General features: G+C 50.1%; 1 protein-coding gene across 3 annotated transcripts in view; it reads left to right on the top strand.

Moving 5' to 3' along the window:
• The window catches only part of MDM4 (MDM4 regulator of p53), a 417,739-nt gene that overhangs the window by 77,130 nt on the left and 314,910 nt on the right, over positions 1–25,699 (top strand). The window lies entirely within an intron of this gene.

Below are 25,699 nucleotides of genomic sequence, written 5' to 3'. Positions count from 1 at the left end.
ATTGCCCTCCCTTCCTCTATCTATTGCCCTCCCTCCCTCTATCTATTGCCCTCCCTCCCTCTATCTATCGCCCTCCCTCCCTCTATCGCCCTCCCTCCCTCCCTCTATCGCCCTCCCTCTATCGCCCTCCCTCCCTCTATCTATCGCCCTCCCTCCCTCTATCTATCGCCCTCCCTCCCTCTATCTATCGCCCTCCCTCCCTCTATTTCCCTCCCTCCCTCCCTCTATCGCCCTCCCTCCCTCCCTCTATCGCCCTCCCTCCCTCTATCGCCCTCCCTCCCTCTATCGCCCTCCCTCCCTCTATCGCCCTCCCTCCCTCTATCGCCCTCCCTCCCTCTATCGCCCTCCCTCCCTCTATCGCCCGCCCTCCCTCTGTCGCCCGCCCTCCCTCTGTCGCCTGCCCTCCCTCTGTCGCCTGCCCTCCCTCTGTCGCCTGCCCTCCCTCTGTCGCCCGCCCTCCCTCTGTCGCCCGCCCTCCCTCTGTCGCCTGCCCTCCCTCTATCGCCCGCCCTCCCTCTATCGCCCGCCCTCCCTCTATCGCCCGCCCTCCCTCTATCGCCCGCCCTCCCTCTATCGCCCGCCCTCCCTCTGTCGCCTGCCCTCCCTCTATCGCCCGCCCTCCCTCTATCGCCCGCCCTCCCTCTATCGCCCGCCCTCCCTCTATCGCCCGCCCTCCCTCTATCGCCCGCCCTCCCTCTATCGCCCGCCCTCCCTCTATCGCCCGCCCTCCCTCTATCGCCCGCCCTCCCTCTATCGCCCGCCCTCCCTCTATCGCCCCTCCCTCTATCGCCCGCCCTCCCTCTATCGCCCGCCCTCCCTCTATCGCCCGCCCTCCCTCTATCGCCCGCCCTCCCTCTATCGCCCGCCCTCCCTCTATCGCCCGCCCTCCCTCTGTCGCCCGCCCTCCCTCTGTCGCCCGCCCTCCCTCTGTCGCCCGCCCTCCCTCTGTCGCCCGCCCTCCCTCTGTCGCCCGCCCTCCCTCTGTCGCCCGCCCTCCCTCTGTCGCCCGCCCTCCCTCTGTCGCCCTCCCTCTGTCGCCCTCCCTCTGTCGCCCTCCCTCTGTCGCCCTCCCTCTGTCGCCCTCCCTCTGTCGCCCTCCCTCTGTCGCCCTCCCTCTGTCGCCCTCCCTCTGTCGCCCTCCCTCTGTCGCCCTCCCTCTGTCGCCCTCCCTCTGTCGCCCTCCCTCTGTCGCCCTCCCTCTGTCGCCCTCCCTCTGTCGCCCTCCCTCTGTCGCCCTCCCTCTGTCGCCCTCCCTCTGTCGCCCTCCCTCTGTCGCCCTCCCTCTGTCGCCCTCCCTCTGTCGCCCTCCCTCTGTCGCCCTCCCTCTGTCGCCCTCCCTCTGTCGCCCTCCCTCTGTCGCCCTCCCTCTGTCGCCCTCCCTCTGTCGCCCTCCCTCTGTCGCCCTCCCTCTGTCGCCCTCCCTCTGTCGCCCTCCCTCTGTCGCCCTCCCTCCCTCTGTCGCCCTCCCTCCCTCTGTCGCCCTCCCTCCCTCTGTCGCCCTCCCTCCCTCTGTCGCCCTCCCTCCCTCTGTCGCCCTCCCTCCCTCTGTCGCCCTCCCTCCCTCTGTCGCCCTCCCTCCCTCTATCGCCCTCCCTCCCTCTATCGCCCTCCCTCCCTCTATCGCCCTCCCTCTGTCGCCCTCCCTCCCTCTATCGCCCTCCCTGTTCTCTTCTCTTCTCCTGTGCTGATTTGCTGCTCTCTTCCAGCCTTCCTCCTTCTCCAACTTCCTGTTCTCTTCACTTCTCCTGTGCTGATTTGCTGCTCTCTTCCACCCCACCACCTTCTCCAACTCCCTGTTCTCTTCTGCTGTGCTGATCTGCTGTTCACTTCTTCATAAATCCTTCTCTAACTGCACACACTCACACACATACATACAACCACACACACACACAATCTCACACACAATCTCACACACAATCTCACACACAATCTCACACACAATCTCACACACACCCACACAGCCACACAACCACACAACCACCCCACACAACCACACCACCACCCCACACAACCACACACATCTATCTATCGCCCTCACTCTATCGCCCTCACTCTATCGCCCCACAGCATCACTATGCGCCACCACAGCATCACTATGCGCCACCACAGCATCACTATGCGCCACCACAGCATCACTATGCGCCACCACAGCATCACTATGCGCCACCACAGCATCACTATGCGCCACCACAGCATCACTATGCGCCACCACTGCATCACTATGCGCCACCACTGCATTCATATGCGCCACCACTGCATTCATATGCGCCACCACTGCGTCACTATGCGCCACCACTGCGTCACTATGCGCCACCACTGCATCACTATGCGCCACCACTGCATCACTATGCGCCACCACTGCATCACTACGCGCCACCAGAGTATCAATCTGTGCAACCATTCAACAACTGGATCAAATATGTTCTCTCAATGTTTCAAGCTTTATTACAAATGTCGCAAAAATGTTAATATTTCACTGTTCTTGGATTTTCGTCACAATAAAATACACTGAACGTAATTTTCACAAAAGTTATTTACCCAAGTTTAAGCTATTGCCATTATAAATTACAACAACTTTTATTTAAGTATTAATTATTCTAAAAAAAATAGAAGCCATTATTTGTAATGTCAATACATCTAAGTCACGTAAATACAACACATATTGCAGTATGAATGCTATTTATTTATTTATTTGTGGGTTTGTATCGCGCTTGAATCAAGTCCTTCCGGAGTATCTCTGCGCCCAAAAAACACCAGAAGTGTGGTCAAACAGTCAATGGATAGCAAATTAATTCTGAAACAGGAATGTTTTGAGCTTCTTCCTGAAGCTCAAATGTTCAGGACATTGCCTCAAAGCAAGGGGAAGCTTGTTCCATAGAGTGGGAACAACTACCGATAAGGCCTTGCCACCTTGTCTGGCCTTTCTCACAGCTGGCACTCTCAGGAGAAGCTGGTTACTGGACCTAAGGGACCGAACTGGATTGTATGGAATTAATTTATTTCTCCAATGCGATGGCCCTAAGCCATTTAGGCTCTTGTGGATTAGACAGCAAGTCTTAAATTTTACCCTGTTACGAACTGAGTGCCAATGCAATTTCTCCAAGAGGGGTTTGGATGGTGTCCTGGGGGGCATTTAGTACCAGCCAGGCAGCAGTATTTTGAATCATCTAGAGTTTGGCCAATACTCCATCATTAGCCGATAGCAGGAGGCCATTGCAATAGTCAAACGACTAAGTATCAGAGCTTGCACCAGGTGTCACATTTGCGAAAGTTATAACTATTGGCATTGTAAATGACAAAGCTATTAATTTCTCTATTTTCAAAACTAACACATAAATAAAACATTTGTCATTTACAATACCAATAGCTCAAACGTTCCTAATGCGAGACCTATTGCATTGCAAATGCTTGTTACAAATGTTACATCGTAGGTTGGTGCTGGAGTTGTCGGCAGAGTTTGACAATGGCTTCATTCCTGTTTTAAAGGATTGGGTGCAGGTAGTTCATCTCAACAGTTTACCTCAAGCTACAAAGGTTCTGCCCTTAGCCCTACCGTATACAGTATCTATAAGGCTTCTTTAAGCAAAGTGGTGGAATGTCGGGGTTTCAACATTGTGCCATATACCGCCAACAACGCAATTAATGCTTTCTTTTCTGCAGATTAATAACTCCCTGGTAGACCGGTTTCAAGGCTATCTTTCTGATGTGGCTGCCTGGATGAAATTGTATAAATAACAATTGATGGACAGAATGCAGAACAATGTCATACATTCACCCCAGTACAGAGCTCTGGGCCTAAATCCATTGTTTTTATGCTCCCCATGCCATTCCAGTTTGAACCCAACCATATGCAAACCAGTCATGACCATGTGCTCAATGGGAACAGTCCAGCCCGAACTGCCAGGCCAGGTCCTCCCTGGACTGGAAACAAGCATCCTAGGACTGGTTTCGGGTATTCAACCCTCATCAGCCAGGATAGCTTGACTTCCAGTGGCATGGAGAGCACGGTACCCACCTCTGGGCATACCCGTCCCACTCTGGATGACAAATGCAAAAATAACAATTGACGGACAGAATGCAGAACAATGTTATACATTCACCCCAGTACAGAGATCTGGGCCTAAATCCATCTTTTTTTTGCTACCCATGCCATTCTAGTTTGAACCCAACCATATGCAAATCAGTCTTGATCCTGTGTATTAATGCCAATAAGTCAAAACTACTTTTTTTTATTGTCCACCCCCCCCCCCCCCCCCCCATGCATCCATTTACCACAGGCTGTTTCTCTATGCTGAAGTCTTTAACAAAAACAAAATAAAAGCTTTCAATTGTATTGCAATGCATACCTGAAAACATTTGTGTAATTCTCCATATTTAGAGGCTCCTGGCTATCCGATAAATACATTGCAACTGGTTAAGAATGCTACTGCCTATTGACTTAGTTGTTCTAGGAAGCAGTCTTGTGTTGTTACCGGTTAATCAAAGGATCACATTCAGTACCTTGTTGGTTACCTTTAGAGCAGTCCACAAACTTGGTCCTCTCTATCTCAGGAACAGACCTATTAATATTCTCTGTGTGGAGCACTTCGTTCTTCTAATCAGGGACTACTCCCAGTGCCTAGAGTCCACAATGCTAGGAGGGACAGTTGTTCTTTCTCTGTATTAGCCATAAACTGTGGAATAGGCTGTCTCTAGAATGAGAATTTGCCTAGCCTTGGTGCTGGTAAGTTCCAATTCTATTAAGGACTCGGAGGCGAGGATTATGCCTTACTTTCTTCACTTTATTTCTCACAGCAGCAAGAAAAAACATGTATAAACTACTTTTCCCATGAACATCAGGGAAAACAGGAAACAAAACAGTAAGTCCTTTCTCAGTCTCTGTGCACCGGCAGCAACCATCATGCCTTGCAACCCCTCCTTCTTCCTCTTTCTTCGCGCGAAGCATTCTGTCTGTCAACTTCACGCATCTTGTTTCGATCCATCAGACCCTGGAAGAAATAAGGGAATCAGGACTCTATTTCGGAACAATAGGTACATAAATCAACTCAGAGAGGAACAGTACCAGTAGTCAATCACATGAGAACCACGTAAATAGATTACTTACGGTCCATACGGGGAGGGTACACTTCCAGGAAGTCCCAGGGAGGGATAATCCTCGCCTCCGAGTCCTTAATAGAATTGGAACTTACCAGCACCAAGGCTAGGCAAATTCTCATTCTATGGCAGGACCGGAGGCTTCGGATTATGCCAGTTCAAAGCTTATCGACCACAAGCCGAGCCACTTCTACTACTGGCTTAAAATAAAACCTCTTAAAGGTGGAGTCCGAGGACCAGTCTGCGGCCCTCATCAGGTCCTCCAACCGAGCTCCCAGCGCAAAGGCTTTCGAGGCCATGGCCCCCCTAGCCGAATGAGCACCAAACTGCTTAGTGTCAATCCCCGCCTCCTGCATCACCCAACGCACCCATCTGGCGATTGTTGGGGAAGAAACAGCCTTGTACGGTTTCCGTAGGGCAATCAGTAATTGTCGCTCGCCCGGAGGGCGAGTATCCTCAGTCATATCCTCATATGCACGGAGGCACTGCACAACACACAGCTTCGGGGAATCCGGGAAGGCCGGATATGAAATAACCCTCGTAAGGGTCTTGGTCCTCCTGCTGACCGTAAAGGACACCCCGTCCGGGGAGAAAGTCCGCGCCGAAACATCAAGCGCCCGCACATCAGAGACTCTTCTGCAGGAAACCAGGCACAAAAGCATAGCCAACTTAGCAGAAAGCTCCTTGCGGGATAAAAACCTATTCGGTTGCCAGGAGAGAAACAGATTTAAAACCCTGTTAACGTCCCAGAGGACTGAGTATCTCGGTTCTGGGGGCAACGAGAGGCGAACCCCTCTCAACAACCTACAAACCAGCGGGTGCTCCCCAATCGGGGAACCCTGAACCAGGTCATGCCCCGCCGAAATGGCCGAGCGGAAGGTATTGAGAGACCTATAGGCCAAGCCAACATCAACCAGGTCGGCAAGGAAATTCAGGACATAGACAACGTCTGCCCCCACAGGATCGAGACCCCGTCGCACACACCAGCGACGCCACCTGTGCCAGGCAGATCGGTATCTCTTGGTGGTGCTGTCCGCCCCTGCCTTTGAGAGCAGATCCTCTGCCTTTCCCGAAAGGCCTGGGAGAGACCAGCGACGCCGGAGATCCGCCATGCCATCAGTCTCAGAGAACCCTCCAGAACCAACCTGTGGGGATTTCCGTCCGGGTTCAGGAGAATGTGAGGAGAGTGGGGGAGTAGGATTGGAGAATCCCAAGAAAGTTCCAGAAGAACCGGAAACCAGACTTGAGACCTCCAGCAAGGCGTGATCATCACCGCCCGCGCTGACTGACTGCGCAATAACGCCGACACCCTTGTGATCATGGAGAACGGGGGAAACGCATAACCCTGTTCGCCCGACCAGTCCCGGAGGAACGCATCCGTCGCCTCCGCCGACGGGTCCGGGCGCCAGCTGAAGTATCTCGGCAGTTGGTGGTCCAGCCGCGAGGCGAACAGATCCACCGAGAACGGGCCCCACCGGGTCATCAGTAGGGAAAAGACTTCCGGGTCCAACTTCCAAACGCTGGCATCCAGGAGATGGCGGGAGTGCCAATCTGCCACCTCGTTTTGGTGGCCCGGCAAATATTCCGCCGTGACCGAGACCTGATGGTCCAGGCAGAAGTTCCAGAAGTCCCGCGCTAGATCCGCTAGCATCTTGGATCTGGTGCCGCCCAGATGGTTGATATACCGGACCGCAGACACGTTGTCCATCCGCAGAAGAACACACGACTGCACCCGCTCCCTGGTCCAGCACTGGACCGCAAAGGAGCCCGCCAGCAATTCTAAGCAGTTGATGTGTAAAGACTGCTCGTGGGGGGACCAAGCACCGCCGGTAGAGAATTCTCCGCAGCGGGCCCCCCAACCTGCCCGACTGGCGTCCGACTCTATCACCACGTCGGGAGCCGACCCAAATATGGCACGACCATTCCAGGCCTCCATGTGCGTCAGCCACCAGCCCATTTCGTCCCTCACCTCCGCAGACAACGGGATGAGCTGCGAGTACGTGAGGCCTTGTCTGAGGTGATCCGCCTTCAGCCGTTGCATCGCCCGGTAATGGAGCGGCCCCGGAAAGATGGCCTGAATCGAAGACGACAACAGGCCCACAATCCGTGCCAGATGCCTCAACGAGACCATCGATCTCGCCAGAGTCTGGCGCAACTCGTGGCGAATCTTGCACATTTTTCGTGCGGGAAGACTCAAGGTAGCCGAAACCGAGTTTATGCTGAAACCGAGGAAGGTAGCGCACTGAGCTGGGACCAGGAGGGATTTCTTCTCGTTGACCACAAACCCTAGACCCTGCAACAGGTCCACTGCAAACTGCAACTGGGCCCTCAAGCGCTTTGGGCACTGGTCCATGAAAAGCATATCGTCTAGATATACTATCATCCTGACACCGCGAGCCCGCAAGGCCTCTACCGCGGGGTGGAGTACCTTTGTGAAACACCACGGCGCGGAAGAGAGCCCGAAGGGCAGCGTGGTGAACTCGTACACCTGACCGTCCCACTTGAATTGAAGGAAACGGCGGTGAGGAGGGAAAATCGGGACCGCCAGGTAGGCGTCCTTCAAATCGAGGCGGACCATCCAATCGGCCGGCCGCAGCACATCCCTCAGGAGATGGATTCCCTCCATCCTGAAATGGCGGTAAACCAGCCACTCGTTGAACTCCTTGAGATTGAAAACCGGACGGCGGCCTCCATCTACCTTGTCTACTAAGAAGAGATTGCTGAGGAAACCGTCCGGGTGTTCGCATGCGCGGCAAATCGCCCCTTTGTGAAGGAGGGCGGCAACCTCGTCCCGCACCAAAGCCGCATCGCGCTGTGAAAAGGTAATGGGACGCGGACGCTGGGGCTGCGCAGGACGGCCATGGAATTCCAGCTGAAACCCCTGAACCGTCTGAAGTACCCAGGCGTCCTTGGTAAGGGAAAGCCAAGCAGGGAAGAACTGTGCCAGTCGGCCTCCCACCCGCAAAGTCGCAGAAGGCAGAACACTCACCTCGTCCACCCTGCTGTTGTCCGCGATAGACACCACGTCCCTTGAACTTCTGACCCCTGGTGGGGTAAAAGTTGTTGAACTTCGATCCATGGTCTTGTCCATGTCCACGTCCGGAGCCTTGGCCTCTGTCAGAGGGAGCGCCCCGGCCGAACGAGCGGCCCCTGCCTCGTCCGGCCCCTTCGAAAACCCGAGGGGCAAACACCTTTTTGATGTTGGACTGGGCCCGGTCCAACGACGTGAACGTCGCAACGAACTTGCCCAACTCCTTAATGAAAGGATCTCCAAACAAACCGCCCTGCGCCACGGCGCCCGCCTCCGAAGAAGCAAGGTCGCCAAGTTTGGGGTCGATTTTTATGAGCAGCGACCTCCTTCTCTCAGTAGAGAGTGCGCAGTTAGCGTTCCCCACAAACACTATGGCCCGCTGCGCCCAATTCGAGAGCACCTCCGGGGAGATGGGGTCCCCCGAGACCTTAGCTTCCTCCGCCATGTCGAGGATTTTAGTCAAGGGGCCCACTGCATCAAGCAGTTTGTCTTGGCACGTACGCCAGGAGCGGTCGATGCCCTTTCGGGGGTCTTTCACAAATTTTGCCAGGAAGGTGGCCATCTTGGGATCTATATCGGGGGTCATGGCCACCTTTCCTTCTAGGGAAGGCCTAGGACACTCCGCCCTAAGACGGCTGCGAGCGTCCTTGTCCACCGGCTTACGGAGGCGGTTCGCCACATACGCCGCCACCTTGTCACCCGGCACCCAGTCGGAGGAGCGCGGGTGAACGATCTCGTCCGGGTCCAACATGTCTGAGGGGGCCGCGGACGTAGAGGGCTGCTGGGAAGGCAACCACGATCTGGAAGAGCAGGCCTCTTCTTCATCCGAATCCGGAGAGTCGTCATCCTGCCTCGGCTCTGGGGACATGGTACGAGGAGTCGCCGCCGCGACAACCGCCGGTTGGTCGGGAACGGGTATCCGGTCCTCAAGCACCTTGAAGGCGTGCCGGACCTTGTCAAAGGCGACCGGATCAATCCCTTCAACGCAAGCCTTCTTAGGCGGGGGGGGGAAGGGGCGACGGGGAAGGATCCGAGCCCGGAGCCGGCGCCGGAATGAGGGCCGCAATCTTCGCGTACGCCTCGTCCAGACGCGCCGTTAGGCGTTGTTTCAGCGGTTCTATCGCCTGATCCACCGCCTTATAAATGGAGTCGTCCACCGCCTGGTAGAAATTCTCATCCCAGGTGGCGTAAGAGAGAGGGTCCTCCTCGTGGTACTGGCCTGACTCCCTGCATGATGAGGTAAATTGGGCTCCACAGGCGAGAGGCACAGCGCAGCCAATAACGAGACCCCGAAGGGCACAATATGGATCTGGGCAACCCAGAGGATGTGGCGGCCCAGAGGCACAAATTACGGGACAAGCCCAGGGAACGCACAGCCCTCTGCTTCCTAGGGCGCTACCCAGCAAGCGTTCCCAAGCGCTGCGCACCAGCGCCCGTTACGACCCGGGGAGGGTGTCCAAGCAAACCAAATACAACCCACTCAGGGCGTCAGAATGAAGGGAAACCTAATTTCGACCCCGGAGGGTGTCAACACTGGGTAGCCAGGAACAGCGCCCAAGCTGCAGAAAACGCGAGGTAAAGCGCGCCTAACGCAGAGAAGGCACTGCCCCCCAGCGGCGCTCCTAGCGCACCGCACTCTACTGGGGCTGCTAATCGCGTAAGGAGCGCAGGAGCGTCCCGCGATGCCAAAGGGGACCTGTAGGGGTCGCAAAACCAGCGCCAACAACAAACAACGCTTCGCCCACAGAATCCCACAACAACCCAGGAGAAGAGAGAAAAAGCCACTTAACTTGCTGCTGAGCAGCGAAGAAAGAGGAAGAAGGAGGGGTTGCAAGGCATGATGGTTGCTGCTGGTGCACAGAGACTGAGAAAGGACTTACTGTTAAGTTTCCTGTTTTCCCTGATGTTCATGGGAAAAGTAGTTTATACATGTTTTTTCTTGCTGCTGTGAGAAATAAAGTGAAGAAAGTAAGGCATAATCCGAAGCCTCCGGTCCTGCCATAGAATTGAGATTGACCCACTCTTAAGTGTTTACAAAGAGGCTGACTACCTTCCTTTTTAATGTAGCTTAAGGCTAGACCTTGATCTGCTGGTTAGCCCCGGTTCTCTTCTTTTGAAGTAGTTGTTTGCATTTTACAAAAGACAATTAAATCAGTGACAGTTGGTCTCATTCTTACTTTCCGCTCTTTTGAGCCCAGGTTGAAAAGATTTTACCTCTGTCACTTTCATCTATAGTTTAATTAAGTGTCTTGGGAAGTAGTTGTTTTGCCAACCATACCTCTTAGCCAGTGCTCCTTCCCCAAAACAAAGTAAAGTCTAAGTGTGGTATAATTGGCTAAGGACTTGAGCACCCCTACAAGTCCCTAATAAATTGTACTCCAGGTACCCAGGGCAAGGGTACTAAAGAGGATCCCCTAGACTGCCATTTATCCTATGCCTCCCTAAAGGACCTACATGCAAATTCTACACAGAATGCCATTGCAGCTGCATGACCTGGTACACACCATGAGTGAAAACACAACATGACGCTCTCCAGTGTGTCATCCCAAAGTCACTGCATCTAATATATTTGTCACCCCTACAGCAGGCCTTTGCGCCTTAAAGCAGGGTGCATTAGATATTAGGTGAGGACATCTCTGCATGAGTAGATATGCCACTGTGATGTCTAATTTATTACTAGAAATTGCAAGTGATCAGGGAAGCCATTTTAAAAACACGTGCTGGACACTGGTGCAAACGAGTTCCCCAGTTACATGATGGCTTTACTGAAAATAGGGATGTTTGGTATCAAACATCTCATATTAATTAATCCACCCTGATGCCAGTGTTGGATTGATTAATACATGCACTCAAAGGGCACCTTAAATGTGCCTCCTGAAAACCTACCAGTCGCTGGTGTGTTGATTGACTGGTTCTTGCCAGCCTGTCACCAGAGACGAGTTTCTGACCCCCAAGGTTGAGGGCCTTTGCTCTCAAGATGCTAGAAACAAAGCCTGCTCTGGAAGAGGGCGTTCACACCCCCTCCCGCAGGATGAGCTGTGGATTAGCATTCTGAATCAGGGAAATTCAAAGAAACCACCGCCTTTGAAATGAGTCGGTCTTCCCTCACAGGAGAGGAAGCCACCCTCCTTTGTACAGAGCCCTTGGCACCTGGACAGGTGGGAAAATTAGCTAGTCAGGAAGTCTAGCCCACCCCCAGGCTAGTATCACCCCTTAGGTGAGCTACCTGAAGTTGACTTGACTTCAGAGTTGGCCATCTTGATGATGGCAAACTTGGGGATTCTGGGACAGGGTTATGCCCACTTCCCCCAGGAAGTGGTCATATATGGGGCGTAGTGAACCCAGGGTTAAGTAGCCGTTTGGCTACTGCCACTCACTCCACTTAACACCCCTAAATTGAGTATTTCGGAGACCCCCCCCCCCCCACCCCGATACCAGATCTTTAGGTTTCGTTGAATTCCAAAGGAGTGGAAGAAGACTGCCTACCCAAGAACCGAGGAGCACGACTGACTTGGCACCAACCCTGCCAGCCTGTCTGCTGCACCGACCTTCATGGAGCAACTGATTTGTCCTGGCAGTGTGCAGACCAAAAGAAACCCAGAGTGCTCCTAAGTGTTCCAAGGGAGACAGTTGTCATCTTATCTTATACCCCCGCCCCCCCACCACAGACCATGACCACTCTTTGGTGCGGAGCTCATCTAGAAGAACCAGAGGTTAAGGGGCATTTGGTCTCCAAGGAAGCTGATGCTTAACATTAACCTGCTTGAACTGAGAGGATTCCAGCTAGTGCTCTAGGCCTTTCTCCCCTCGATTCATGGTAGATGGATTATCAACCAGAAAGAGTGTTACTGAAGGTAAGTAACTTTTTCTTTAGGGCATTTTCAACTAAGAGAAAGTGTATGGTGGCCAGAATGTTGGTCCTGACAAAATGTACTCTTAAGGTATTTTTTAGACTGAAATTGCTGTTTCTGAAAAGTTCGAACTTCAGAAAAGTTGTGAAATTTTGAAAAAAATCTTAAATGTGTGGAAAGCCTTTTTTATGTGGCTTTGCATGCTCAATCTAAGCTTTAGCACTTGACAACTGCTATTTTAATAGGGATGAAGGAATTGCTGAGGATGGAGGTAGAGAGAAGGGGTGAAACTAATGAGGGGGCAAACGTCTCTTTACCAGAACCTACGACTAGAAAGGAATAGCTTTCTTTAACCGCATTTCTCAACTACAGGCACGTTCTCAAATTCATAATCGTGGAGGCCCCAATTTACAATTTATTCCTTGCTTTTGCCAGGGACGAATTTTTGAAATTGTGCTAAATGAGATGCATATGCTCAGATTGTTTAAACACACCATCTTGGACCTGTACAGGTTTTGCACTATAGAGCATGTAATCCCCACCCCCCAATCCACCCTCTCTCCAAGAAAAAATGAATTCCCAACGGTGGCAGTCCGAATCTGACATGGGACTGCTTTCGGGGTAGATTCTTTGATTTCTGGAAACGCAGTTATCCATGCCTCCATTCCAGACTACCCATTCAACAGGTTTGTGAAATGTGGAGTACAGGTTTGCTTTCCACAACTAACCCCGGGAATGGAGATGTAAATATAAGAACTGGTAATTGTCTGGCCTTTAAGAGGCGCACAAATCGGTGTTGCTTCCATGAGTGGTGTGTGTATGAGGTCCTCCTCACATCAGCAGATTCTGTCACCTTATCAGCAGTTTCTGCTGTCTATGGAGAGCTGGGCTGAAAATATGAGCACACAGCGTCTGCGCGTGCTGCCTCTCTAGCCTGCTTCCCTCCCAGGTCCGGTTTGTGAATAGAAACTTAGAAACTTGGAAACTACAACTGCTCATTTCTGCAAATATGCAACCTCCGCTTCAGGAGTGAAATATTGCTGCTTGTACACAGAATCCCAAATCTCTTCGTTATGCAAAGAAAAAGGCTTCCTTAAAAAAAATCTTTCTTGCTGTCTTTATTTTGTTTCAAGAATCCATATGTTAAAAAAATCTTGTAAATCCAAATTGGATTTAAAAGTACATTCAGCGGCACTGCTAACCAACCGTGTTTTCCACATGTATAAGCAAAAAAAAGCCAGTTTTAATGGGTAAACAGCTTCACCTAGAGGGAAAACCTCACTGTTACTTTAAGGCAGCTAAGTAATGTAAACATTCAGACAATGGGAATTGGTTCCTCATTTGTTTTTGACCCTAAACTGAAGGACGTGGAATTTTGACAACCCACTCCGCTGTACATGAGAGAATTATAATAATGGGGTAACCCAACACGGTTTTATGGACCTGGGTAATCGATACTGTCAAGGAAAACAATGGTCCAAACCAAAATTTATCATATGTTCGATGAATAATACACTCACAGTTATTCTTTGTTCCTATTTAAATGAGTGTCTGAATTAATCTACTCGAAAGAGTCAAGCAATAAGGATTGTTTAAAAAGAAAAGCAACAACCTGAAAAGAAATGAATTTATTCCAAAAAAGGGGAGTTTTCAAAATTACTCCATCACAATGCAGTTAATATATACATTTGTACATCTTCAAAAAACGAACGGTAAAGAAAGGGGGAGCAATCTGCTTCTAACAAGGGAGTGCCGGAAAGGAAAAAAGAGTGATTTGGAGATAAAGGGGTGTAAGCCTCAATGGAAGAGTGACATAGAGTTTAAGTTAAATAGAAAAACAAAGCTATAAAAAATCAAGCTAACGGTGCAATTAGGCCACTGATGTTTTTTTTCAAATTTTTCACATTTATACAGTCTGGACTGGCATGTATAATGAAGCTTGGATAAATGGTGGTCCTATTTGCTTATTAAAAATGTGTCGACGTTTCGACCCGTCTTGTGGTACATGGGTGACTAGGAGCCTCGACCTGCGGGTCTTCCTCAGGACGTATGTGACACAGGCCCTTTTACCGTCGATATTCAATATAAACCCAGACGTTTCTTTTTACTTTATATAGGATGATCGCAGTCCTCCTGCACCTGGATGGTCTAGTTGCTTGACAGTGGTATCACACCAACCAAATTGGTGGTCGTATATATATAACCAGAAGGGTTAAAGAGTTGACAAATTGGGGGCAGCAGACACAGCTCACAACAGGTAACCGTCTGTCACTCGAATTTTCTCAATGTCGCCGTCGCTTGCAGAAATATGTAGGGGTTGGACTACCCACACCAGGACGTTGGTACAAACTTATTGGTTCCTATGTGGCCATCCCACGCTGGGTTAGTAGTTCAATACTAGCCGACACTGGTGGCGCTCGCCAGGTTCTCCTGGCGAGCGCCACCAGTGTTGGTTAGTAGTTCAATACTAGCCGACACTGGTGGCGCTCGCCAGGTTCTCTTGGCGAGCGCCACCAGTGTCGGCTAGTATTGAACTACTAACCCAGCGTGGGATGGCCACATAGGAACCAATAAGTTTGTACCGACGTCCTGGTGTGGGTAGTCCAACCCCTACATATTTCTGCAAGCGACGGCGACATTGAGAAAATTCGAGTGACAGACGGTTACCTGTTGTGAGCTGTGTCTGCTGCCCCCAATTTGTCAACTCTTTAACCCTTCTGGTTATATATATATACGACCACCAATTTGGTTGGTGTGATACCACGGTCAAGCAACTAGACCATCCAGGTGCAGGAGGACTGCGATCATCCTATATAAAGTAAAAAGAAACGCCTGGGTTTATATTGAATATCGATGGTAAAAGGGCCTGTGTCACATACGTCCTGAGGAAGACCCGCAGGTCGAGGCTCCTAGTCACCCATGTACCACAAGACGGGTCGAAACGTGGACGCATTTTTAATAAGCAAATAGGACCACTATGTTCGAGGCATGTGGGCTGCTGAATTCATATCTGTGCATAGATCGCCACATAGTGTTGGGTCCGGATGATTGCACATTGTTGTCCTGGAAGAGTCTTCGAAGTATCACGAGATAGGTGGCTCCTCCCCTGGACTACAGTGCGCATGGGCATCGCCTCCATCCCCAGATTGTTTTTTTCCGCCATTGGGTTCGGATGTGTTTCGGTTCCCTCTGTCGGAACCGATAGTTGTTCAAATTCGACTCGAGACCAAAAGGTCTTTAGGCTGGGCGTCGGTATAGTTACGTACGGGTTTCTTTCAGACTCTCAGCTCCGATCTCTTGCTGCCCTTCCATGTGCTTTCGGCGCGGTCGGGCCTACACTACACTCTTGCTATGGAGCGGACTCCGTTTAAGAAGTGCCCGGTGTGTAACTCTAAATATTCACACCTCGACGTGCACCCTGTGTGCAATACCTGCTTGTCACCGGATCACCGCGAAGACACCTGCATGGCGTGTTCGAAGTTCCGGAGCAAGAAGACTTTAAAGATTCGTCGGGCCAATAGGCTCCAGGCTAAATTATCGGCTACGGCGCCCCCACCAGATGACATTTTCCAGGAATCTGTCGAGGGAGAAGACGACGTGCAAGGTTCGGACTCTAATCCCGCATCCGAGGGGGAACCCTACGACGAGGATGCGGAGAACTTTGACGAAGTCACCGACGAGGTAGGGGACGACGATCAGGCTTTTGCCATGATGGGTGATAGCTCGGAGGAGGAGCATCCCCAACCAGACTCAGGGGTTACTACCCTTCATACGGCCCAGGTCGAGGGATCACCTTCGGGCCTTACCCAAGATCTAACTGAGTCCTACGTCCCCGCCTCTGGGCCCGGTCACGGACATTTATGAACCATCACTTACGTCGAAGAAAACGAAAGTGAAACCAACGGGTCACGCACCCTCGGATGCGGAACCGAAAGTGAAAGTTACGCTGGTGAAGAAGGTTCTGGAGGCGTCAACTTCCAAGAAAACCAAAATGGCCGACTCGAAGAGCCACGCCAAGATGGCCGACCCGAAGCCATCGGGGTCGGGCCGAAGGCGAAAGCGTCCAACGCGGCTGCGTCGGCTCCGAAAGGGGTTGTGGACCCGAAGTCGGCTCCGAAAGGGGTTGTGGACCCGAAGTCGGCTCCGAAGAAGCGTCAGGGCGACGACGCGCATAGCCATGGGGCGTCGGCCCCGAAGAAGGCGCATTCGGGTGATCGGGCTCTCGATGCTGAGAAGTCGCTCGAGCCGGTCAAGCCCTCTCCGGCCTTGACGAAGAAGGTGGCGGAATCCCTCCAGCGGATTCGAAAGGACAGTGTGGTTCCCGCGTCGGGCACTGTGGCGCCAAAGCTCACGCCTAAGCCGGCGAAGGAGCAAACGCCTATCCGTTTCACCTTTCCTCCCAAGTCGGCGCCGAAGGCCTTCGCGCCGAAGCAGAGTGGAGCCTCGAAGGAGGTTTTGGCACCGAAAGCTGCCTTGGTGGTGTCGAAGCTTCGACTCCAACCGCTTGCTGAAGAACAACGTCGTGAGGTAACCATCGACGCCAACACCGGAAAACTGTCGCTCCTCAAAAGGAAGATCACAACGGAGCCGTCGTTGGAACATTTTAAGATCCCTCTCAAAAACAAAAGGGACTCTGAGGACTCTTCGGCTCTGGTGGAACCTGTGTCCCCACAAACCCTAGGACACTCGCCGACGCACTTCGCCGCAGCCGGTGCGGACGAGGAAGATGCCGAGTACGACTATCCGGCGTACTCTGATCCGGAGGAGGAGCACGTTCCGTGGTCCGCCGGAGGCGACACGGAGGACCCGCAGTCGGGTCAGGACACTCAACTTTTTGCGGCCAAGACGTCCCCGACTGAGGACTCGACGGCCTTCAATGCTCTGATAGAGAGAGCTGCTGCTAACCACGACGTCGAGCTGCACTCGGACCCCGTGGATGTGGACTTTTTATTCGACACCTTCTCGGTAGCCGAAAAGTCAGTCAAAACGCTACCGATGCTTAAGGGGGTGCTTAAACATGCAACGGAGGTTTTCAAGGAGCCGACCCGAGCGCGGGTGGTCAACCCTCGCATCGACAGGAAATGTAAGGCAGCGCCCACGGATCCTACATATATCAAGGGACACTTGCCATTGGACTCCTTGGTTGTTTCCAACGCTCGGAAGAGGGCGAACTCTCAGACTACTGGTGACGCTCCTCCCCCAGATAAAGAGTCCAAGATCTTTGAGGCCTCAGGCAAACGAATTGCTGCACAGGCAGCTAATATCTGGAGAATATCTAACACCCAAGCATTACTTGCACGTTATGATAGGGCCCATTATGACACATTGGAGGCCATACTGCAACACTTGCCTGACCAATACAAGGAGGCGGGGGAGATGCTCATTCAGGAGGGTAAACTCATTACGAATGCATCCATCAAATGTGCACTGGATGTGGCAGACACAGCCTCCAGGGCTATCAATACCAGTGTGCTGCTTCGACGCCATGCCTGGCTTAGAATTTCGGGGTTCAAACCCGACATCCAAACTACGATCCTCAATCAAACTGTGAATCCTGACCACCTGTTTGGCCCTGAGGTGGATGCCACACTGGAGAAAATGAAAAAAGATACGGAAACTGCCAAGTCTATGGGGGCTCTACAAAGTCTGGAGGTTGAGCGGCGAAAGGAACCACTCCGAAACTGCAGAGGCACCTCAAGGGGACAGGCGTCCCAGTCAATCCAATATTACAAAAGTAACCCCCAAGCCTCGTATAACAACAAGGGTCGAGGTGGTTACAGAGGCAATAATATCAAGGGCAGGGGACGTGGAAACAATAGTTCCAGGTCCACCACCACCAACAGTGACGTCTTGTCACTGCCCCCCGACCATGCAACACCGGTCGGGGGGAGACTCCAGCAGTTCCTGCCGGCGTGGAAAAACATCACCACGGACAGGTGGGTGAGGTCTATTATCCAGTACGGGTACTCTCTAGAACTTACGTCCATTCCACCGGACATACCCCCAAGGAGCCGTCCTATGTCAGGCGAGCACTTGACCTTGTTGCAGCAAGAAGTTCTTGTCATGCTGCAAAAAGGGGCAATAGAGCTCGTTCCATTGCAAGAGCGGGGAACAGGGGTTTACTCCCTGTATTTTCTGATTCCCAAGAAGGACGGATCCCTCAGGCCGATCCTGGACCTCAGGCCCCTGAACTGGTACATCCTCTCGGAGCACTTCCATATGCTCACGTTGCAGCAGGTGCTTCCCCTGCTTCAACAGGGGGACTTCCTGGCTACGCTGGATCTGAAAGATGCCTATTTTCATATCCCCCTGTATCCTTCCCACAGAAAGTATCTCAGATTCACGATCTTAGACCAGCATTACCAGTTCAAGGTTCTGCCGTTCGGGGTCACCACGGCACCGAGAGTGTTTACCAAGTGCCTAGCGACTGTGGCAGCGCATCTCCGTCGCCAGCACGTCCACGTCTTTCCCTACCTGGACGACTGGCTCATTCAAGCAAGGACAGAACAGCAGTGCGTAGACCACGTGTCACGCACCATTCATCTCCTGCACGATCTGGGATTCTCTCTGAACTACCCAAAGTCCCATCTCCAGCCCGCCCACGTGCGACAGTACCTGGGCGCGACGATCAACACTCTGGCAGCCACCGCGCAGCCAAACTCAGTGAGAATCGCCAGTATCCAGGCGCTGATCCAACGATTCAGACCCCAACACTCGCTTCCAGCGAAGGTGTTCATGCAGTTGATAGGCATGATGGCCTCCTGCATCTCCATTGTCCCGCACGCGATACTACATATGCGTCCGCTTCAGGAGTGCCTTGCACGTCAGTGGACTCAGGCTCATGGGCAACTGACAGACCTAGTGTTGGTGAGCGGTCGGGCATACAACTCTCTGCATTGGTGGAATCCACACAACCTTTGCAAAGGCCGACCATTCCAAGAGCCTGTCCCACAGATTATCCTGACGACGGACGCCTCTCTCCAGGGATGGGGAGCGCATGTACTCCATTACACTGTGCAGGGACTATGGACACTACAGCAAAGGAAGATGCACATCAATGTGTTGGAACTGATGGCAATCTTCATGGCCTTGAAGGCGTTCAAAGTACATCTGTGCAACAAAGTCGTGTTGATCCGGACGGACAACATGACGGCCATGTACTACATTCAGAAGCAGGGAGGCACACACTCTCCACAGCTGTCTCATCTGGCTCAGAGCATGTGGAAGTGGGCCATTCAGAGGAACATCTTCCTCATGGCAGAGCATCTCCCGGGCAAGGACAATCAAATGGCGGATCTGCTCAGCAGGCACAGCCATCAGATGCACGAGTGGGAGATACATCCATCAGTACTCCAACCGTACTTCCAAAGGTGGGGTCATCCAGAGATAGACCTGTTCGCCACAAGGGAGAACGCAAAATGCCAAAGCTTCGCCGCCAGATTCCCACACCCCCAATCACAGGGCAATGCGATGTGGATGAACTGGTCAGGCAGATTTGCGTACGCTTTTCCCCCAGCACCTCTGATACCGCTGGTGGCACGCAAGCTCAGGCAGCACTCGATGACTCTCATCCTGGTTGCTCCAACGTGGGCTCGCCAACCATGGTACACCACGTTTCTAGAACTGTCCGTGGTGCCGCATCAAAGGCTTCATCTCACTCCCAGCCTTTTGACGCAGAGCCATGGCGACATTCAGCACCCAGATCCGCAACAGCTCAACCTGGCGATCTGGCTCCTGAAGTCCTAGAGTTTGGCTACCTCAATCTCCCTCCCGATTGCATGAACATCATTCGGGAGGCAAGGAAGCCCACTACCAGAGCTTGTTATGCGGCTAAATGGAAGAGGTTTGTCATCTACAGTGCTAACCACAATATTGACCCTCTAGATGCTTCCATTCAAAACATCATTTGCTATCTTTTCCACCTGTATCAATGCAATCTGGCATACTCTTCCATCCGCATTCACCTGTCTGCTATGGCAGCATACCTCCAGAATAGGCAACACCTGTCACTCTTCAAGGTCCCCGCTATCAAAGCCTTTCTGGAAGGACTCAAAAGGGTCATTCCACCAAGGACCCCACCAGCTCCAGAATGGAACCTCAATGTGGTTCTTACAAGGCTGATGGGTCCTCCCTTTGAGCCACTGCACTCTTGTGAGCTTCAGTTTCTGACTTGGAAGGTTGCGTTCTTAGTAGCAATTACATCGCTACGGAGGGTTAGCGAGCTGCAGGCGCTCACCATCCAAGAACCTTTCTTCCAGGTACATGCTAACAGGGTGGTGCTCCGCACTAACCCTAAATTCCTACCCAAAGTGGTATCCCAATTCCACTTAAACCAGACAATTGAATTGCCGGTGTTTTTCCAAAACCCAGAGACGCTGGCGGAGCGCATGCTCCACACCCTTGATGTTAAGAGGGCCTTGATGTATTATGTAGACAGGACAAAAGATTTTCGCAAAACCAAGCAGCTTTTTGTTGCTTTTGCCACTCACCACAAGGGAAACGCTATCTCTAAAGCAGGGATTGCTAGGTGGATAGTAAAGTGCATTCAGATCTGTTACGCTAAAGCTAAGCGCACTCTCACTATCCCACCGAGGGCCCACTCCACTAGGAAGTTGGGGGCCTCAATGGCTTTCCTAGATAACATTCCCTTAGAAGATATCTGTAGAGCAGCCACATGGTCTACCACACATACTTTCACTAAACACTACTGTGTAGACGTGCATTCCAAACAGCAGGCAGCTGTTGGTCAGGCTGTTCTAAAAACGCTTTTTCAGACTGCTGCAGCTGGCACGGGCGGCCGCCGTTAATGGAGGGACTGCTATGTATTCTATGCACAGATATGAATTCAGCAGCCCACATGCCTCGAACTGCAAATGCTACTTACCAGTATGCATCTGTTCTTGGCATGTAGGGCTGCTGACATTCATATCGCCCACCCTCCTCCCCGGCGCCTGTAGCAGCTGCAGAATTCATTCATATACATACATATGCTCATGGCATGGTCATCACTCACATTCTTCACTCCATCTCTGCCAATGGCTAAAAACAATCTGGGGATGGAGGCGATGCCCATGCGCACTGTAGTCCAGGGGAGGAGCCACCTATCTCGTGATACTTCGAAGACTCTTCCAGGACAACAATGTGCAATCATCCGGACCCAACACTAGGTGGCGATCTATGCACAGATATGAATGTCAGCAGCCCTACATGCCAAGAACAGATGCATACTGGTAAGTAGCATTTGCATTATCCAAGCTTCATTATACATGCCAGTCCAGACTGTATAAATGTGAAAAATTTGAAAAAAAACATCAGTGGCCTAATTGCACCATTAGCTTGATTTTTTTATAGCTTTGTTTTTCTATTTAACTTAAACTCTATGTCACTCTTCCATTGAGGCTTACACCCCTTTATCTCCAAATCACTCTCTTTTTTCCTTTCCGGCACTCCCTTGTTAGAAGCAGATTGCTCCCCCTTTCTTTACCGTTCGTTTTTTGAAGATGTACAAATGTATATATTAACTGCATTGCGATGGAGTAATTTTGAAAACTCCCCTTTTCTGGAATAAATTCATTTCTTTTCAGGTTGTTGCTTTTCTTTTTAAACAATCCTTATTGCTTGACTCTTTCGAGTAGATTAATTCAGACACTCATTTAAATAGGAACAAAGAATAACTGTGAGTGTATTATTCATTGAACATATGATAAATTTTGGTTTGGACCATTGTTTTCCTTGACAGTACATGAGAGAAAGCAGTGCATTTGTAAATTTTAAGACAATACCCATAGTAGAAAGCTGGTTCTACATGTTGGGAAATTGTTTATCATGAGATCTTCATTAATATTCAAAAGCTTGAATACTCGTGCCTTTATAACGGGAGTGGGAGAACTGTAGCCAATGGAAGCAGAAGAAATCTACCGTGATGGCATGAACACTTCAAATATGTAGTCTCAAAGAAGACTAAGCTACTTGGAGCCAGCCTTGAAATCAAACTCGAGAAGCAAGAGCGCTAATCAAAAGATACGTTTTTTTTTTTTTACTAAACTATGCGTGGAAACCTTGTCAAAGCAATTTATGGATGTCCTTTACTGATTAGACCTGCAGAATGCAATGGCTTACCCCACTATAGGGTTTGTAGAACATTCAGTGATGCACCATAACAAGTGCAGAAATACCAATCAGCCATTGGCTGGCCAAAGTGCTACCAATGTGTGTGGAGTCTTAGTTTTTTGCAAATATTGTTTTTTGGGGCATGCTAATGTTTTTTGCCACTCTGTGAAATTATAAGAATATGTTTACACTAAATGAGAAACCTGCTTAATCGTGGAGTAGTAGACTGATGTCAGGCAACCCTGCTTAAGTAATCCTGATGGAATTGAGAATACTTGTCATGCTGGAGATGAATTTGTCTTGTGTGTGGTGTGTTTCGTTTAGTTTTTTCCCTTCTCAAACAAGTCCAACCATAGCATGGCAAAAAGACACCATATTCCCTAATGTTGTAGCTGCTAGAAGAGCCTCAGTGGAACATTTTTCTAATTAAAGACCAAGTATTTGGATGAGGAAAAGCAGTGCTGTCCTGAATTTGAGGGTCCTGCGATAGAGGACCCACACACATTTGTATTTGCTTATCTTAATCATTTATACTTGAATAATTCTGGGCAGCAAAGAGACATTTACCTTCTTCAAAAGGACCTTGGATCACACTCCATGTGTTTTTAATCTTATGTGAGTCCGAATTGGACAGTGATGCTGAGTACTATAAATCGTTGGACTGTTGAAACTTTGTTTGACAGAACTAGACTACATCATGAGCTGTACTGTTTCCCTTAAACTCCCTCTATTGACAGTGAGTTAAGGGAAACAGTACAGCTTATGATGTAGCTGGTCTAGGGCTCCCTCACGACATTGAAGAAGAGTCCAAAAGTCTGGAAAACTCTGAAACACCTCCGCTGGATATCTTGACTGGTATCCAGAAGGCCTTTGGGTGGGACATTGCCTGATATGGCCCTTTCGCTGAACTTCGCTTTAAAGATAATGGTCAAAAGTTGTTTTTAAAAGTTGCTGGTCCCCTAGTCTAGCACCAGCAGTATAGCGAAAACTTTGTTCTCGACACAGAAAAATATTGTAGTTTGAAAAACCAGCGGTTGGATCATCCTGCTTAAAGACAGCACTGGCCCTCATTCTGCTGAATTTGCCAGCAATGTGATTTCAGGTAGTGGTTGAAATATTAGGGGTGTGTAGCCACTCATTTCAACACATACCTAAAAATCAAAGACTGCTTTAAACAAGTTTGTGTGAAGTAACAAAAACTTTGTGAAAATAGCTGGATGTTAGTCTGCTATTCAAGCATTTTACACACACTTTGCAAAGAGCAGTAATGCGAACAGATGGCCAAAATGCAACTGTCGTGCTCTTGGGATGCTGTACCCTTAGCTGCTTTAAAGCAACTGTCGTTTTTTTCCCGTCTAGATGAGGCTTTACACCAGGGGTCTCTAACTTTTTCAGTAATAAGAGCCACTTCTGTTCAATGAAAATCATCCCGAGCTACTAATATTAGCGCCATATACATAAGAAAAGATTTTATTAGTGGCCATCCTCTGCAAGATTACCATCCGTGATTGCCGCAGTGCAAGATTACCAGCAGTAATGTATAACAGCATTTGCAATGCAATAGGTCTTGCATTTTTTAAACATTGACCTTTTGGTATTGTAAATGGCAATGCTTTTTTTATTTATATGCACATACTTCTAGTCGTTGCTTGCAGGTTTTCAAAGCACATAAATAAAAGGCATTGTTATTTACAATACCAATGGTTCAAAATCTCGCGAATGCGAGACCTTTTGCACTACAAATGCTTATTGTGTCTACACGGTGTCTTATGCTGCAAGACAGGAATGGAGTGGAGGAGGGGGTGGTGAGCGATATGGGGAGCATGTAGGGCACGCTGCTCCTTAACACTGGGCTCTGCTTAGTGAGGATAGGAGAAGAACACCATGTATTTGCTCGGAGATTAGCATCCAAGCACAGACCACACTGCGGAGGGGCAAATGGAGCAGCGAGGCGGGGGATATTACCTGTAGCATTAGAGGAGGGGGTACAACTGGGCGCCCTAGGCAACTACCTAGAGCAAGAGAGGAGGGGGTGCATTGCCTGTAGCACTGGGAGAAGTGGCACAGACAGAACTGGATGCATGAACCATAGCCGTCGAAATGGCAGGTAAAGGTTCAGGGGCATTGACAGAAGGTGTCTGGTATTACTAGCATCATAGAGTGCAACCAGCGATTCCAAGAATAGGAGGGACGGGAGCAATGAGCAGTCAGCAGAGTGGAAACTAGGGCTCAGCGCTGCAACCTAAAGCGCGTTGCCAGTGTTAATATAAAAGTGGATAAGGGGCTATGTTTAAATAGGAGTTTGGCGGCCATGTGGCCTCTATCATTAACTTAGTTTCCTGGTCAGCCGTGATTAAATGTGGTATCGCGAACAGGTAAAAAAAAAAAAAAAGCTAACTAATAGTAATTGACAAAAATACAATAATAAAAGCCAGTGCCTGCTAAAATATTAAGCTTGTTGTTAAGGATGAACATTTTGCACAGCACCCCGGGGGCTGGACGGCAATGATGAGCAAGTATGTTGCACTGCCCAAAAAAACCAACAGAAGGGCACGGCCTCTATAGTCTAATAAAAAATAACGTAGATGAAAAGGTGCAAGTTGGTCGCTATGGATAAATAAAATATAAATGCGGGTGCCGTGCTAAAAAACATAGCGCAGCACCTGGAGGTATATCTGGCACCCTTGCAGAAAAGCACATTGTGCCTGCAATAGGGGAAAATCATTAAAGAAAGTAGTTCTCATAGACTGTAGATTAAACAGGCCGTGTAACAGCACCAGTACAAATTCAAGTCATCGTGGGAGGTTACAAATGTAGACAAGGCAGTACTAAGGAGGGACTAATAAGCCTATTTATGGATCAAATGCAACCATTTAGAAAGGACAGTAACAGGAGCCAAATGAAATGATGGACGAGAAATGGGCGGAGCTTCAAGTCCATGCATGAATACAGCATTTCTCGCAGAGCAGTGCATACGCTGCCCAGGCTCGACCTAAAAAGGCTTTTTAAATTGTGAAAGCCTCTTCAAGGCCTATACATTACGGCCACATCTGCAATGCCTTTGGCTCCAAGGTAATAATACCACTGTGACATTATTAGTCCTATATTTATTATTCAAAGATCAGTTTTAAATATAGTATGGAAATTTGGGGTTTTGAAAACACATTTTCTAAGTGAATACTCGCTTTTAATTTTTATATACTTTTTATTAATTCAACTTAGCAAAAGTTCCTAGATAAGTAGGCTGGGCTGCACACACAAGAGCTACTCACAGGTAGCTGGGGAGCCACCAGTAGGTCACAAGATACTTGTTGGAGAAGCTTGCTTTAAACCTACAAAAACTGTTTTATTTTGGCAGTTCAGTTCCAGAGGCGGCTTATGAAATGTTCTCTTTTTAGGTGGGCTTTGCATCTCTTAACAGTTTGAGAGCTATGCTCACTTGGGCAAAGTTTTTTGTATTCCCAACAGGGTCATAAATATTAACTACAACCAGAAAAACGCAGTCGCACAATCTATAATCATATGTCAAATCGTTGAGGACCGTAATCCCCACACCACATACTCGCATCTCATTGCCTAGAATGTTGAAGTCTTTTTTTGGTGTTATTTCCTC

Source organism: Lissotriton vulgaris, chromosome 5 (genome assembly GCF_964263255.1).
Source record: "Lissotriton vulgaris chromosome 5, aLisVul1.2, whole genome shotgun sequence".
Classification (NCBI taxonomy): Eukaryota; Metazoa; Chordata; class Amphibia; order Caudata; family Salamandridae; genus Lissotriton; species Lissotriton vulgaris.
This window is presented reverse-complemented; position numbering and strand designations above follow the sequence as displayed.